Source organism: Salmo salar, chromosome 15, assembly GCF_965601325.2.
Source record: "Salmo salar chromosome 15, fSalSal1, whole genome shotgun sequence".
NCBI lineage: Eukaryota > Metazoa > Chordata > Actinopteri > Salmoniformes > Salmonidae > Salmo > Salmo salar.
In genome coordinates, this window is record NC_138305.1 from 37,980,984 (window position 1) to 37,997,682 (window position 16,699).

The 16,699-nt window shown below is 45.8% G+C and overlaps 1 protein-coding gene across 2 annotated transcripts in view; it reads right to left on the bottom strand.

Annotated features, from left to right (window-relative positions):
• The window catches only part of LOC106571332 (transcription regulator protein BACH2), a 107,047-nt gene that overhangs the window by 51,486 nt on the left and 38,862 nt on the right, over window positions 1-16,699 (bottom strand). Inside the window, exon 1 of one of the 2 annotated variants that reach the window (XM_014144277.3) lies at window positions 2,829-4,305. The exons of the other annotated variant lie outside the window; for it this stretch is intronic. The gene's annotated coding sequence lies outside the window, so the exon portion shown is untranslated. Of the gene's footprint in view, window positions 1-2,828; window positions 4,306-16,699 lie in introns of those variants that run through there. 2 annotated transcript variants of the gene reach the window in all.

A 16,699-nucleotide genomic window follows, 5' to 3' on the forward strand; every position in this document is an offset into this window, starting at 1 on the left:
AACTTTTGAATGCTGGCGGTGCTTTCACACTAGCGGTAGCATGAGACGGAGTCTACAACCCACACAAGTGGCTCAGGTAGTGCAGCTCATCCAGGATGGCACATCAATGCGAGCTGTGGCAAGAAGGTTTGCTGTGTCTGTCAGCGTAGTGTCCAGAGCATGGAGGCGCTACCAGGAGACAGGCCAGTACATCAGGAGATGTGGAGGAGGCCGTAGGAGGGCAACAACCCAGCAGCAGGACCGCTACCTCCGCCTTTGTGCAAGGAGGAGCAGGAGGAGCACTGCCAGAGCCCTGCAAAATGACCTCCAGCAGGCCACAAATGTGCATGTGTCTGCTCAAACAGTCAGAAACAGACTCCATGAGGGTGGTATGAGGGCCCGACGTCCACAGGTGGGGGTTGTGCTTACAGCCCAACACCGTGCAGGACGTTTGGCATTTGCCAGAGAACACCAAGATTGGCAAATTCGCCACTGGCGCCCTGTGCTCTTCACAGATGAAAGCAGGTTCACACTGAGCACATGTGACAGACGTGACAGAGTCTGGAGACGCCGTGGAGAATGTTCTGCTGCCTGCAACATCCTCCAGCATGACCGGTTTGGCGGTGGGTCAGTCATGGTGTGGGGTGGCATTTCTTTGGGGGGCCGCACAGCCCTCCATGTGCTCGCCAGAGGTAGCCTGACTGCCATTAGGTACCGAGATAAGATCCTCAGACCCCTTGTGAGACCATATGCTGGTGCGGTTGGCCCTGGGTTCCTCCTAATGCAAGACAATGCTAGACCTCATGTGGCTGGAGTGTGTACGCAGTTCCTGCAAGAGGAAGGCATTGATGCTATGGACTGGCCCGCCCGTTCCCCAGACCTGAATCCAATTGAGCACATCTGGGACATCATGTCTCGCTCCATCCACCAACGCCACGTTGCACCACAGACTGTCCAGGAGTTGGCGGATGCTTTAGTCCAGGTCTGGGAGGAGATCCCTCAGGAGACCATCCGTCACCTCATCAGGAGCATGCCCAGGCGTTGTAGGGAGGTCATACAGGCACGTGGAGGCCACACACACTACTGAGCCTCATTTTGACTTGTTTTAAGGACATTACATCAAAGTTGGATCAGCCTGTAGTGTGGTTTTCCACTTTAATTTTGAGTGTGACTCCAAATCCAGACCTCCATGGGTTGATAAATTGGATTTCCATTGATTATTTTTGTGTGATTTTGTTGTCAGCACATTCAACTATGTAAAGAAAAAAGTATTTAATAACATTATTTCATTCATTAAGATCTAGGATGTGTTATTTTAGTGTTCCCTTTATTTTGTTGAGCAGTGTACAATAGTATAGTCTGTTTGAACTGTCAATGGCAACGGTTAGCCAGATTAAAGTAGGTTAAAATGCTGACGTATTGCTGTGAAACATGAGGGTGGTCATGCAGGCTGTTGTGCTCCTTACACATGTATCTAGCAGAGTAGTTATTCCATATGCTCCACATCACAGAGACCTCACTCATCAGTCATCACTAACTGCTGATTGAAATGAAACATACATCGTACTGTATGCAGATGTAGGATCTTAATTTGAGCCAGTTTGCTACAGCAGGAAAATAATCGTGCAGCAACAGCAAATGTAAATTATTATGGGGATTGTAATTAATGGTGTTACCTACAGAGGAAAAGGACTCTCCTTGAGAGTATCAAATTCATTCTAATGATGATGGAGAATCAAATCAGAGCTCATTAATTCCATCGCACAGGGCTTTAGTCAAATGAGTATGTCAACGCAAGCAGTAACAAGTAACAATATGTTTTGAAGCAGTCTCTCATTTAGACCAAGATGTAATGAGGTTGGATCTATCGCTCAGCTTTAAATTGCTTTAATCGCAGAAATCTACTTTACGACAGTGCTGAGACAACAACTATGTGGCTTGCCAACAAATAACAACACAGAAAACCACTTCCTGACAGAAATGCACCTTATGTAGCTCATGCCTGGAAACACAATATCGACAAACGTGCTCGTATTACCTCAGATGGATTTCTCAACTGGGTCAGTCATTCTGTAACTCTCCTTCTCACTCGGGTAACTTTATTATGTCTCACTATCTGTTGCTGAGTACTGAGTACATCTGTGCATATGTGTGTGTGTGTGTGTGTGTGTGTGTGTGTGTGTGTGTGTGTGTGTGTGTGTGTGTGTGTGTGTGTGTGTGTGTGTGTGTGTGTGTGTGTGTGTACGGTGTGTTTGTGTGTGTATCACTATGTGTGTGTGTGTGTGTGTGTGTGACGGCATACCAGAGTATTTTAGGCCTCTTTCTGCTTAAGCTGCAGCTTGCATGAATCATGACTTCCCACAGAAAGTAGGATGAGTCATAACACTGTCTTATATGGTAACAGACTTGTGACATGTGATAGAAACACTGAGTTACCTGTGGACCTGGGCTATCTGGTCTGCATGGACACAAATGTAAATAATGTTCCCAGTTGCATCATATTCTGTGTCAACTATCAAATTGACACTGTGATCACACTATAGAGTCTAGAGAAACAGAGTAGAGACCTTAGAGCTTTGAGATTGTCATGAAAAGCGCTATAGAAATGTAATACATTATTAATATTATTATTATTAACTGCTTATTTCTGACCTGGAAATTTAAAACAAAAATATATTTTGAAGGTAGATGAGGCGACGGCTGTCTTCAAGAAGAATACGGTAATCCCCTACATCCAGATACCGGAATTTTACCTAGCAACTTTATGTTATTTACACAGTAAAAATGTAATGAGCGCAGGGTACATTATTTTGTGTGTCTAATCTCGGAGAGTATCACAAACTACTAACCTTAACTTCTGCACCTCAAGCAAATTCCTCTCACGTCTCCCTTGTGTCGATGTTTAAAAGCCCTTCCACCTCCTGAGATCAGTTCAATCATTACAGAACCCTTTCTGCTGAAGATCAACAACCACAGGCACCTGGGCCATATCAACCACAGAAAAACTCTGACGTGAGCAAAACACCCACTTCATCACATCACATCAGCCTGAAACAAGCAAAACACCCACTTCATCACATCACATCAGCCTGAAACAAGCAAAACACCCACACCATCACATCAGCTTGGTCTGAAACAAGCAAAACACCCTCACCATCACATCAGCTTGGTCTGAAACAAGCAAAACACCCTCACCATCACATCACATCAGCCTGAAACAAGCAAAACACCCACACCATCACATCAGCTTGGTCTGAAACAAGAAAAACACCCACACCATCACATCAGCCTGAAACACGCAAAACACCCTCACCATCACATCAGCCTGAAACAAGCAAAACACCCTCACCATCACATCAGCCTGAAACAAGCAAAACACCCTCACCATCACATCAGCTTGGTCTGAAACAAGCAAAACACCCTCACCATCACATCAGCTTGGTCTGAAACAAGAAAAATACCCTCACCATCATATCAGCTTGGTCTGAAACAAGCAAAACACCCTCACCATCACATCAGCCTGAAACAAGCAAAACACCCTCACCATCACATCAGCCTGAAACAAGCAAAACACCCTCACCATCACATCAGCTTGGTCTGAAACAAGCAAAACACCCTCACCATCAGGGGGGGTACTAGGGGCTTATGGGTAGTGTTGGAGAGGAGCCAGATGGAGGGATTTACACAAAACAACACCAAAAAAATCAACCAGAGACAAAAAAAATAATAATATGAAAATGTTGATGAGATATTTGGCAATTAAATAAAACTTCACCTACTAATGGAAAAAACCAAACAACAACAACCTACAAATGGAAACTCTTCTCACAGGAAGGAGGTGACACACAGAACCACCCACGGGAAGCCTTCAAAGGCTGAGGGTGTCGTTTAGTGTGTGTGGTGTGAACATGTATGTGTGAGTGCGTTGGAGGGCATTCATCCGTTGATATAGAAGTGAAAAAGCAGCTTTTCACACACACCACAGCACCCTTGAAGGTGTGATATCTAGCGTTGTAAGAATAGATACAAGTGCTCTCTCTCAGTTGTAGCGTTTACATGGATGTGTGAACTATAAAGCACAGACATGTTCAAGATCCCCAGCAGAGATCAGAGAGAGACGCTACCAAGCTAAACCATAAGGCAGAGATGAAAGGCTTCATTCAGGGTGATGACTGATTGTAATTAATCTACGTTGAGCATAAAGAAATAATACGTTTCTCTGAGAAATCAGAGCTCCAGACAAAGAGTGCATCTCAAATGGCACCCTATTCCCCATGTAGTGCACTACTTTTGACCAGAGCCCTATGTTATACATTACATAGGGAATAGGGTAACATTTGAGACACAGACAAAAGCTCCACCATGGTGAAAAAAATTCACATGACAATCCTTCCTGTTTCTATGGTTATTTACAGTTGTCATGTTATGCCCCATTAACCCCAGTTCTTACAATAAGCAAGATTATACACTAGGAAGTAAGAGAGCCATACTGTACAAATTGTCCTTTCTCCAAAATGTGAAGGCTATCACTCATTCATAATTTTTTTTATATATACATTCATTAATGAAGACTTTAGTTATTGCTTTTTAACCACAGTTTTAGTTTTGAAATGTGAATGGAAGGGTCAGCTATTTTTTTTTTTTACATTGACACCCTGCAGAATTTCCTCTTTAAACTCAACAGCTGCAAAATGTGTTCCTTAAAATCAAATTGACAAGAAGAAGAATAAAGGAAACATGGTTATACTAATATACTAATGCCAATTGAATGATAAAGAATGACGGATCCACCATAGACAACTACAGCAGGCTGGACTGGATAACCTGTCTAGAGTTTCCGTAGAACTGTCTCACACACAGCCTCACTCCCTCTACTATGCTGTAAGGTAATTGGACAGGTCACATAAATGGATGTCGTGCAGTGCGTCACTAAGGTTGTCTAGGGATACACTGCCTGCCTGCACACCCGCTGCTGTCAGTTCACGACTGTTGTACTGTGGCTGGCTATGGTGAGGGGGTTGCAGCACGGTCACACATACCAACACATGAAGTGTCCCTGGTCCTGGCCAAGCTGAGGGGACCTTGCTCACATTACACAGACACAGAGTGACTGTCTGCCAGTGCCCATACCAGGTCAGATGACCTGCTGGCAGAAACCCTGACAGGAGTGTAAGAGAGCTAATCTGGGAGCTGAGGTGAGGCTGCAACACATGTGAATGTATGTGACTGGAGATAATGAGTCTGCATGTCCACACTGAAACAAGCAGAATAGTAGGTTAGATTAAATGTTGTGAAATGAATGCCGTACAGATCATGAACAAATCCTCTAATAATAAATTATACCACTCACCACTCATCGTACACACAAGTCAAGTGATGTATTATTTCATATGCAACATCTGCGTGATTTGGCCTCCTACAGTGGTGACTCGACTAGTAACACCACCTCCTATGGAATCCCCGTACCTTAGACCAGTGGCTCCCAATCAGGGGTACTTGGACCTCTGGGGGTACTTGAGAAGACTCATGCGACCATAGGTCTACTGGTAAAATGCACCTGAGGGGGGACTTCAGGGGTACTCCGGGCAGAGCAACATTCAGCTGGTGGTACAGCAACCGAAAAAGGTTGGGAACCACTGCCTTGGACAGTCATGATAAGGTCAATGAGGGGCAGACATAGAACAGTCAAGTTGGGGCAACCCAAATGTGATCAGTCAGAGAAGGAGATAGGAGGTGTACGTAAGACAACCCATGTGTGTCTGAAATACATTGAGAGGGCATGAACTGAAAGGTTATGGTTGAAGTAAGCACAGATGTGACACATGCTGTGGTTAGTGTGGGTTAAGACAACTCTGTAGGTGACTCAAACTGAGAAGAGAAATCCACTGATTAGCATATGCACTCTTGTTGTACGTGAGAGACTTGGAAATATTCTGAGGGAGAAAACACTGACTGTATCTGTGGTGATGATCAGCGTGATTACAATAACGCCATTTCAATCACTGCCAGAGGTGGAAATGTTATGTATGTGAGCAATGCAAATGTAATGTATGTGAGCAATGCAAATGTAATGTATGTGAGCAACACTCACCATTGCTCTTTGAGATGAGTACTGGTTGAAGTATTGTTTTGGTAGGTGGTTTTGTCTCCTCCACCACATGTTGTTACTTATTATGGACAGATATTGCTACTATGTGACAAATGCTATCCAGTATCAATGGTGCTCAAATCTAAACTTCACCTTAATCCAGACATATGTTACCCTTCATACCTTCTTCAACTATTTGTATTTGTATTTATTAGGGATCTCCAAGGCAGCAGCTACTCTTCCTGGAGTCCAAACACATTAAGGCACTTACAATACATATAAAACAAAAGATAAAACAGTACATCATATAACATTATTACATCACTACATATCTACAATACAAAATGTAGAATACCACCAAGGTACTGTTTACATGATCACCTGTTTACAGGGCCACTGGCCAAATGTTTACAGGGCCACTGGCCAAATGTTTACAGGGCCACTGGCCAAATGTTTACAGGGCCACTGGCCAAATGTTTACAGGGCCACTGGCCAAATGTTTACAGGGCCACTGGCCAATCTTACACTCTTGGGCCTGAGAGATCAATATATATCTCTGGAGCTATTGATTTCTGCTTGATTAAAACACTGAATCTTAACAAGTCCTCCAGACCAGACCAAGGAGAGAGGGAGGGGTGGAGAGAGAGGTGAGTGCAGCCAAGGTCTTGTGAGGGTCAACCATTATAGATTGTACCATTATAGAACTATATCTATTGCAGAAGAGGCTGGTTGAAAATGGTTGGTTGAAATGAGTACAATAGAGTTTCTATCAAAAGGGTCCGTATCTACAGGCTATGTTGTTTTTCATATTGACTCTGTTTGTGATGTAACTATTTTTCTCAAGACGCCCTCGAAAACAAGATGTTCCACCTCAAGAGGTTTATCCAGCCCACAAATATTGAAATAAATGCAAATGAATAATGGTTTCTATACATTTCAGAGCATAGTGTGTTGTAGAGATACTGTACAGATTAATAGAGCTCCACCAAATATGGTTAGTTATTCATTCCATGGCAGTGTGAAAGTATTTTATTACAATCTGGCCTTTTCAATGACTCAATAGAACAGATGAGAGAGAAGTCCCATTCAGGCCTAGTGTAATTATAACTTCACAGACACACCGCCACTTTCAACTACTTCCATTGTTGAAGAACAGGAGCTCTGTCTGATTTTCATGCCAAAAAGTTGCAGAATCATGCAACTAAAGCTATCCAACTTCTATTTTTTATAGGTGCTTTTTCTGGCCACACATTTCCTGTTGTTGGTCGACACAAAGAGGTGAATGAGGAGGACATTCCAAGTGTAGGGGAATTAATGTAACTCACATTCAAATGATTTATTTCATGTGTGATGAAACCAAGGCGATACACAGTGGGTGTAAAGAAAAACCTACTGTGCTAACGTATATCACAGCTTAAAAATAAGCATTAAAAAGTCAAGAGCAGAGAAAATCCAACATTGACTGATGTAGCAGGCCATGCAGTGTTCCTTCTGGATACAGGGATCTCGGGGAGAAAAAGCGCACACAGGCTGTTGTTATTTGCAGATGAGGGTCAGAGGCTGGCTGAAATGACACGTTGGACCAGGCGGAGGGACATTTGCTTTTCCAGTGACGACCTGGGAGCACTGCTCTTGGAAGGTAACGATTGATGCGCTGTGTCTGACTGAGCATGATCCTAAGCATTTTAGCTCTAGTCTGTGGGCTAGCCAGAGCACCCACGCACAGACTGGACATGCCTGCCTGGCCTCAGCCCGTCTGCCTGCGAGAAGGCCACTGTTCTAACTCACACATAAACGGTCCTTTTTTTGTCCCGCGGCGCGCCGCCACTTTCTGACTGAGGTCTACCTCTGGCGAACCACAAATGACTCCCTAAAACACAGGCAGACAGGGCAGAGGAGAAACTACAGTTTGTTTGTTTATGGTTAAGGCTGCACACTAAGTCCCCCCTTATTTTTAGCAGTCTAATCTGTCAATGGATTTATAATGGCCGAGACTTCACAGATGAAAAAACATGAATTAAAAAAAAGAGTAATGTCAAAGTGGTTTTTTGTCTGATCTCTCATTACTTAAAATACCCCAGGTTTAAAATGGTAGAGAATGTGAAATCTGTGTTCTGTACCAAATGTTCAGGTTATTTAGATACCAGGTGGCAGACACATTATCTAACATTAAAACATTTCTGGGACAACTACCATTGGTATGATGAATCATCAATGTGTGGCAGTGGAGGCTGCTGAGGGGAGGACAGCTCATAATAATGTCTGGAATGGAGCAAATGTAATGGAATCAAACACAGGGAAACAACGTGTTTGATGTAGTTGATACCATTCCACTGATTCCGCTCTAGCCATTACCACGAGCCCGTCCTCCCCAATTAAGGTGCCACCAACCTCCTGTGTTGTGTGGAGAGTAGGGATAGGGTTCCTACACATACAGTACAGTACACAGCCTGCTGTTAATCTGCTGTCTCTGTATTGAAGTGCCTGATCAAAATGACCACACACAGACAGACATCGCTTGCTCCCTCTTCCATAGGCTTTTAATAGAAACAAACTGTTCTAATCCAATCTTCTCACACCATGAAACTAGGCCTCTGGGATTGACCGACTGGCCTCAGACTCAGCCTCTAGCCTCCCTATTACGGTTCTTAAAGAGATGCTCCGCTACTTTGGCGACTAAAAAAGTATTTTTTAAGAGAGAGAGAGAGCAAATTACGTAATGCAAATGTGATGTAGTAAGCTTTTTTCTGGGAACACTTTTGGCTCGTGAGTGCTACTTTCAGAACTACTGGCTAAAAAGTATACAAAAGTACCAAAGAATCTCTTTAATATGAGTAGAAAGAAACACAGACCAGCCCACCATGGACAAAAATGCCCTTTAGAGCTGTAGCCTGCCCGCCTGCTAAGGAGTCAGCCTAATCCAATAAGAAACTGTCTCACAGCGTAAATCTCACAGGGGAGGAAGCTACAGTACACACGCACAACCAGGAACGAGAAGTAGTAGTAAAAACACAAACAAATATGCAGTAGTGCTGAAACTGGATCTGTACCACAGCAGCAGACGCTTCCCTCCCAACAAATACACTAACTCTCTACCACTGTCCTCTTGAGCCTGCCTGGCACACTCCCAGACAATAGGACCATCAGATCTGATTTGCCTTGGATCTGGACTCTGCAGTCTAATTCAACACGCCACACCCTGATAAGGGCCTGCTCTCTGTGATGAAGCGGTAGTAGCTTTGTGATTTATTTGCTCTCTATTTGATGAATGGGTCACATTCCAGCCTGTGTCTGGTGGAAACCCCAGCAGGGAGCTTTACCCTGTCCTGGGAGGGCTGGGGGAGAGGGAGAGAGAGTGAGAGGGAGGGAGGGAGGGAGAGAGAGAGAGAGAGAGAGAGAGGGAGAGAGAGAGAGGGAGAGAGCAGAGCAGATGAAGGAATGCCCATATCCAGGTGAGAGCAAGGATCGTGGAGCCTGGCCATAGGAAACTACAGGGAAGACCTCTGACTCACTGAGGGGAGGCTATAGCTGTGTCTAAAATTGCACCCTATTCCCTATCTAGTGTGTTATTTTTTACCTAAGCCGGGTCAAAATTAGATCACTATAAAGGGCATAGGGTGCATTCAGGGCACAATACCTATGCTTCTCTTTGATCCCTCTATGCTCTCCCCAGTTCCATCCATATGGAACAGCCATCCCATAGACACATTTTCAATATCCTCGAAAGGCAAAATGCCCAGCCAGGCATTGGCCAGTCCAGCAGTCTAGGCCTATGTGTTCAATAACATGCTACATGACTTGCAGCATGCGCATGTGAGTCAGGCCGGCCTTGCCTATCAATCTCATTTAGTGTGAGGTCTGTGCATTCAGTGCAGTACTGTGAGGGTCTTCATTGAGACCAGGCTAAAGCATCAGAAGCAAATTATACATGTATGTATTTGTCTCTCATTGTAAACGTGTGCCAAATTGAGTATATGAACGCTCTGCATGAACTCTCTGCAACTCGAAACTGAGTCTGACTTTGAAAGAGTTGGTCAAAACGTACTTTTTCGGTGACACAGTGATTTAAATCAGGGGTTCCCAACTCCAGGGTTTCCAGTAGTTTCCACAGCCACATAGCAAAAATTGCTATATTGTAAAAATTCATGAAAACAAAAATAGGCTTTTTGGTCTTAAATTAAGATTAGGGATAGGCATTGTCACATGAATTGACGCTGGAGAGACGAAGCAGGTACGGGGAGTCAAACATTTAATAAAGAACGAGACAGGAACAGCGTCAGCAAACTAATACATACAAAAAACAATTAATGCAGCAGCGGGGAACAGAGCTGGGGAACTGACAAATATAGGGAAGGTAATTAACAGATGATGAGTGAGTCCAGGTGAGTCCAATATCGTGACGAGGGAAGGCAGGTGTGCGTAACAGATGGCAGGAGTACGTGATGCAGGGCAGCCTGGCACCCTCAAGCACCAGGGGGGGAAGAGCGGGAGCAGAGGTGACAGGCATAAGGTTAGCATTGTGGTTAAGGTTATGGTTAGGTTTAAAATCACATCTTATGATAAATTGTAGAAATAGGCAGGGTTTCTGACTTTGTGGCTGTGGTAACTAGTGACGACCCAACTCCACACATTTCTGTGTTGTCACGAACCGGCTCGAAGCCCATAACAAAAAGGGAGACAACGTGGAGATAAAAAATAACAAAATATATTTATTAACTGAAGTAAAGTAAATACAATTAACAATAGTGTGTGTTTAGTCAGCAGTCAGTAGTGTAAGTGAGTGGTCGCGTGTATACATGTGATAATGAGGGGTGTTGAAAGGTGCCAACACAAACAAACCAAATAGCCACAAAAATGCCACAACCAAAATCTGTCTGTGTCTGCATGGAGAGAGTCTCCCCAATGAATGGGGAAGAGGTCTATTTATCCTAGGACACACCCGGGCCCAGGTGTTTCCCATGTAGCTGACGACCCTCCCAACTCCGCCCACCAGCATTCTAATAAGGAAACATGAACAAAGAGAGAATAGGGCAGACAGAGTGGGAGGGTTGTCACAGTGTGGAGTCCCGGACAAATTCTGATTCAACTCATTGAGGGCGTGATGATAGGTGGACAACTTCAACTCATTGAGGGCGTGATGATAGGTGGACAACTTCAACTCGTTGAGGGTGTGATGATAGGTGGACAACTTCAACTCATTGAGGGCGTGATGATAGGTGGACAACTTCAACTCATTGAGGGCGTGATGATAAGTGGACAACTTCAACTCGTTAAGGGCGTGATGATAGGTGGACAACTTCAACTCGTTGAGGGCGTGATGATAGGTGGACAACTTCAACTCATTGAGGGCGTGATGATAGGTGGACAACTTCAACTCGTTAAGGGCGTGATGATAGGTGGACAACTTCAACTCATTGAGGGCGTGATGTTAGGTGGACAACTTCAACTCGTTAAGGGCGTGATGATAGGTGGACAACTTCAACTCGTTGAGGGCGTGATGATAGGTGGACAACTTCAACTCGTTGAGGGCGTGATGATAGGTGGACAACTTCAACTCATTGAGGGCGTGATGATAGGTGGACAACTTCAACTCATTGAGGGCGTGATGATAGGTGGACAACTTCAACTCGTTAAGGGCGTGATGATAGGTGGACAACTTCAGCTCATTGAGGGCGTGATGATAGGTGGACAACTTCAACTCATTGAGGGCGTGATGATAGGTGGACAACTTCAGCTCATTGAGGGCGTGATGATAGGTGGACAACTTCAACTCGTTAAGGGCGTGATGATAGGTGGACAACTTCAGCTCATTGAGGGCGTGATGATAGGTGAACAACTTCAACTCATTGAGGGCGTGATGATAGGTGGACAACTTCAGCTCATTGAGGGCGTGATGATAGGTGGACAACTTCAACTCATTGAGGGCGTGATGATAGGTGGACAACTTCAACTCGTTAAGGGCGTGATGATAGGTGGACAACTTCAGCTCATTGAGGGCGTGATGATAGGTGGACAACTTCAACTCATTGAGGGCGTGATGATAGGTGGACAACTTCAACTCATTGAGGGCGTGATGATAGGTGGACAACTTCAACTCATTGAGGGCGTGATGATAGGTTGACAAGTTTAATCAGGTGAGTTTGTCTGGGGCTACAACAAAAATGTGTACTGTTGGGGATACTGGAGGACTGGAGTTAAGAAACACTGCTGTAGATGACTGAGGTTTGGGAAAAAGCACACTGTGAACTACTCATGACAATGAGGCAGTGTTGATGAACGACGTGCCTGGACACGACTGGTATCAGAGGGAACATAATAGAGGAGTTATCATGTCAAAGGGTGAGTCTGAGGCTATGTCCCACATGGCACCCTATTCCCTATTTAGTGCACTACTTTTGACCAGAGCCGATGAATACGGTGCCATTTGGGAAGCAGAATAGTCTCTCCCTCTCCATGACCTTACTCCTCCACACCAAAAGACTTACTTTTTACTGGGAGAGCTCATAAAAAACCAAGCCCAGACTCCACCTGTCAAGGCGTTAGCCAGCAGTGAGTCATGGCAGGATTTATCACTGCTTTCTCTGCAGAGTGAAGGTCATCTGAGGGAATGGCTGGCTGAAGTAAACCAGCCAGCTCCCCTGGTCCTGCTGAAGGAGGCAGACCCAGAACAGAACAGTACCTGAGTGCTGTTAGCCTAGATGACTAGTGTGTAATGGAGAAATGCAAGGGGGGAAATGTACTGTAGCATTCCATTATGATTCCTTTAGTAATGCTCATCCCACTCCTTTCACATCTTGCCTGAGAGAATATAATAACTTTTTCCCATTGCTGCAGAGGTAAGGTGGGGAGAGGGGGAGTAATGGGGGGTGGAGGTGAGGTGAGGTGGGGAGAGAGAGGGGTGGAGGTGAGGTGAGGAGAGGAGAGAGAGGGAGTAATGAAGGGTGGAGGTGAGATGAGGTGAGATGGGGAGAGAGAGGGAGTAATGAAGGGTGGAGGTGAGATGAGGTGAGATGGGGAGAGAGGGGTGGAGGTGAGGTGAGGAGAGAGAGGGAGTAATGAAGGGTGGAGGTGAGATGAGGTGAGATGGGGAGAGAGGGGTGGAGGTGAGGTGAGGAGAGAGAGGGAGTAATGAAGGGTGGAGGTGAGATGAGGTGAGATGGGGAGAGAGGGGTGGAGGTGAGGTGAGGAGAGAGAGGGAGTAATGAAGGGTGGAGATGAGATGGGGTGAGATGGGGAGAGAGAGGGGTGGAGGTGAGGTGAGGAGAGGAGAGAGAGGGAGTAATGAAGGGTGGAGGTGAGATGAGGTGGGGAGAGAGAGGGAGTAATGAGGGGTGGAGGTGAGGTGAGATGGGGAGAGAGAGGGAGAAAGGAGGGGTGGAGGTGAGGTGAGGTGGGGAGAGAGAGGGAGGGAGGGAGGGAGTAATGAGGGGTGGAGGTGAAGTGAGGTGGGTCAGAAAGAGGGAGTTATGAGGGGTGGAGGTGTGGTGAGGTGGGGAGAGAGGGAGTGATGAGGGGTGGAGATTAGGTGGGGAGAGAGAGGGAGTAATGAGGGGTGGAGGTTTGGTGAGGTGGGGAGAGAGAGGGAGTAATGAGGGGTAGAGGTGAGGAGGTGAGGAGAGAGTAAAGAGGGGTGGAGGTGAGGTGAGGTGGGGAGAGAGAGGGAGTAATGAGGGGTGGAGGTGTGGTGAGGTGGGGAGAGAGAGGGAGTAATGAGGGATGGAGATGAGGTGGGGAGAGAGAGGGAGTAATGAGGGGTGGAGGTTTGGTGAGGTGGGGAGAGAGAGGGAGTAATGAGGGGTAGAGGTGAGGAGGTGAGGAGAGAGTAATGAGGGGTGGAGGTGAGGTGAGGTGGGGAGAGAGAGAGGGAGTAATGAGGGGTGGAGGTGTGGTGAGGTGGGGAGAGAGAGGGAGTAATGAGGGGTGGAGATGAGGTGGGCAGAGAGAGGGAGTAATGAGGGGTGGAGGTGAGGTGAGGTGGGGAGAGAGAGAGGGAGTAATGAGGGGTGGAGGTGTGGTGAGGTGGGGAGAGAGAGGGAGTAATGAGGGGTGGAGGTGAGGTGAGGTGAGTCACACACACATTTACATATAAGCTGATACACAAACACACACACGCACAAACATACGCACTCACACTTTCACTTCCAAATTTTAACACGCAGGCACACACACACACACACACACACACACACACACACACACACACACACACACACACACACACACACACACACACACACACACACACACACACACACACACAACCATGTGTACCCCCCCACACACACACGGCAAGAATGCTCTGATGTCGTTTTTTGCGCTCCCCTCCTGAGTCATAATTTCGATGAGGAAGGCAGAAATGAGTCAGAGAACTTTCCACTGGTCTAATAGTACATTCTCAGAATGCCATGACAGAATCTCAGGGGCTAGTTCTCTTTCATCATGTTGAATCAGTTATAGTAGAAAAAGGCAAGAAATTGCTCTCTTTTCTTTCTGTTGTTATTCGCTGTATTAAGAATTAAATATTACAGCATATGCAATGATCTCATGACACAATCAGTCATATGAACAGCTTTCCATACCAACTACGCATCATAATAAACATTCACACAAAGCTTCAAATATATCATATGGTAACATGCCGCCATCACAAAGTCTCAAAATTAGCTTTTTTCTCTTCAATATTTTATTCCACGCTACAAATTAATTGGTTTAGCAGATGAAAGAAAAGTGTATTGTTAAGTGGTACGTGCTGCATTGAGAAGGTTAGAGAATGTGCATCACATCAAAGCTTGGCCAATTAGATCGGGTCTCCCCTGCTCTAGGAGGGCGTGACTATGAAGGGTCCACTCTAATGACTCATTTATTCAGGCTTCTCCAGACAGCTGCTCCTCTGAGACACAGAGAAACACACCCCTGGAAACACCTCTCTGTCCCACCATCACTGCTTCTTAAACTATTTATAGTCACAGTGCCCATGGTTCTATTGCAGAGCATGTCCTATAGAAGTCTGGAAGTCACACCTTTCACTTTGTTGTTATATATATATATATATATATATATATATATATACACTGCTCAAAAAAATAAAGGGAACACTTAAACAACACAATGTAACTCCAAGTCAATCACACTTCTGTGAAATCAAACTGTCCACTTAGGAAGCAACACTGATTGACAATACATTTCACATGCTGTTGTGCAAATGGAATAGACAACAGGTGGAAATTATAGGCAATTAGCAAGACACCCCCAATAAAGGAGTGGTTCTGCAGGTGGTAACCACAGACCACTTCTCAGTTCCTATGCTTCCTGGCTGATGTTTTGGTCACTTTTGAATGCTGGCGGTTCTTTCACTCTAGTGGTAGCATGAGACGGAGTCTACAACCCACACAAGTGGCTCAGGTAGTGCAGCTCATCCAGGATGGCACATCAATGCAAGCTGTGGCAAGAAGGTTTGCTGTGTCTGTCAGCGTAGTGTCCAGAGCATGGTGGCGCTACCAGGAGACAGGCCAGTACATCAGGAGACGTGGAGGAGGCCGTAGGAGGGCAACAACCCAGCAGCAGGACCACTACCTCCGCCTTTGTGCAAGGAGGAGCAGGAGAAGCACTGCCAGAGCCCTGCAAAATGACCTCCAGCAAGCCACAAATGTGCATGTGTCTGCTCAAACGGTCAGAAACAGACTCCATGAGGGTGGTATGAGGGCCCGACGTCCACAAGTGGGGGTCGTGCTTACAGCCCAACACCGTGCAGGACGTTTGGCATTTGCCAGAGAACACCAAGATTGGCAAATTCGCCACTGGCGCCCTGTGCTCTTCACAGATGAAAGCAGGTTCACACTGAACACGTGACAGACATGACAGAGTCTGGAGACGCCGTGGAGAACGTTCTGCTGCCTGCAACATCCTCCAGCATGACCGGTTTGGCGGTGGGTCAGTCATGGTGTGGGGTGGCATTTCTTTGGGGGGCCGCACAGCCCTCCATGTGCTCGCCAGAGGTAGCCTGACTGCCATTAGGTACCGAGATGAGATCCTCAGACCCCTTGTGAGACCATATGCTGGTGCGGTTGGCCCTGGGTTCCGCCTAATGCAAGACAATGCTAGACCTCATGTGGCTGGAGTGTGTCAGCAGTTCCTGCAAGAGGAAGGCATTGATGCTATGGACTGGCCCGCCCGTTCCCCAGACCTGAATCCAATTGAGCACATCTGGGACATCATGTCTCGCTCCATCCACCAACGCCACGTTGCACCACAGACTGTCCAGGAGTTGGCGGATGCTTTAGTCCAGTTCTGGGAGGAGATCCCTCAGGAGACCATCCGCCACCTCATCAGGAGCATGCCCAGGCGTTGTAGGGAGGTCATACAGGCACGTGGAGGCCACACACACTACTGAGCCTCATTTTGACTTGTTTTAAGGACATTACATCAAAGTTGGATCAGCCTGTAGTGTGGTTTTCCACTTTAATTTTGAGTGTGACTCCACATCCAGACCTTCATGGGTTGATAAATTGGATTTCCATTGATTATTTTTGTGTGATTTTGTTGTCAGCACATTCAACTATGTAAAGAAAAAAGTATTTAATAAGATTATTTCTTTCATTCAGATCTAGGATGTGTTGTTTAAGTGTTCCTTTT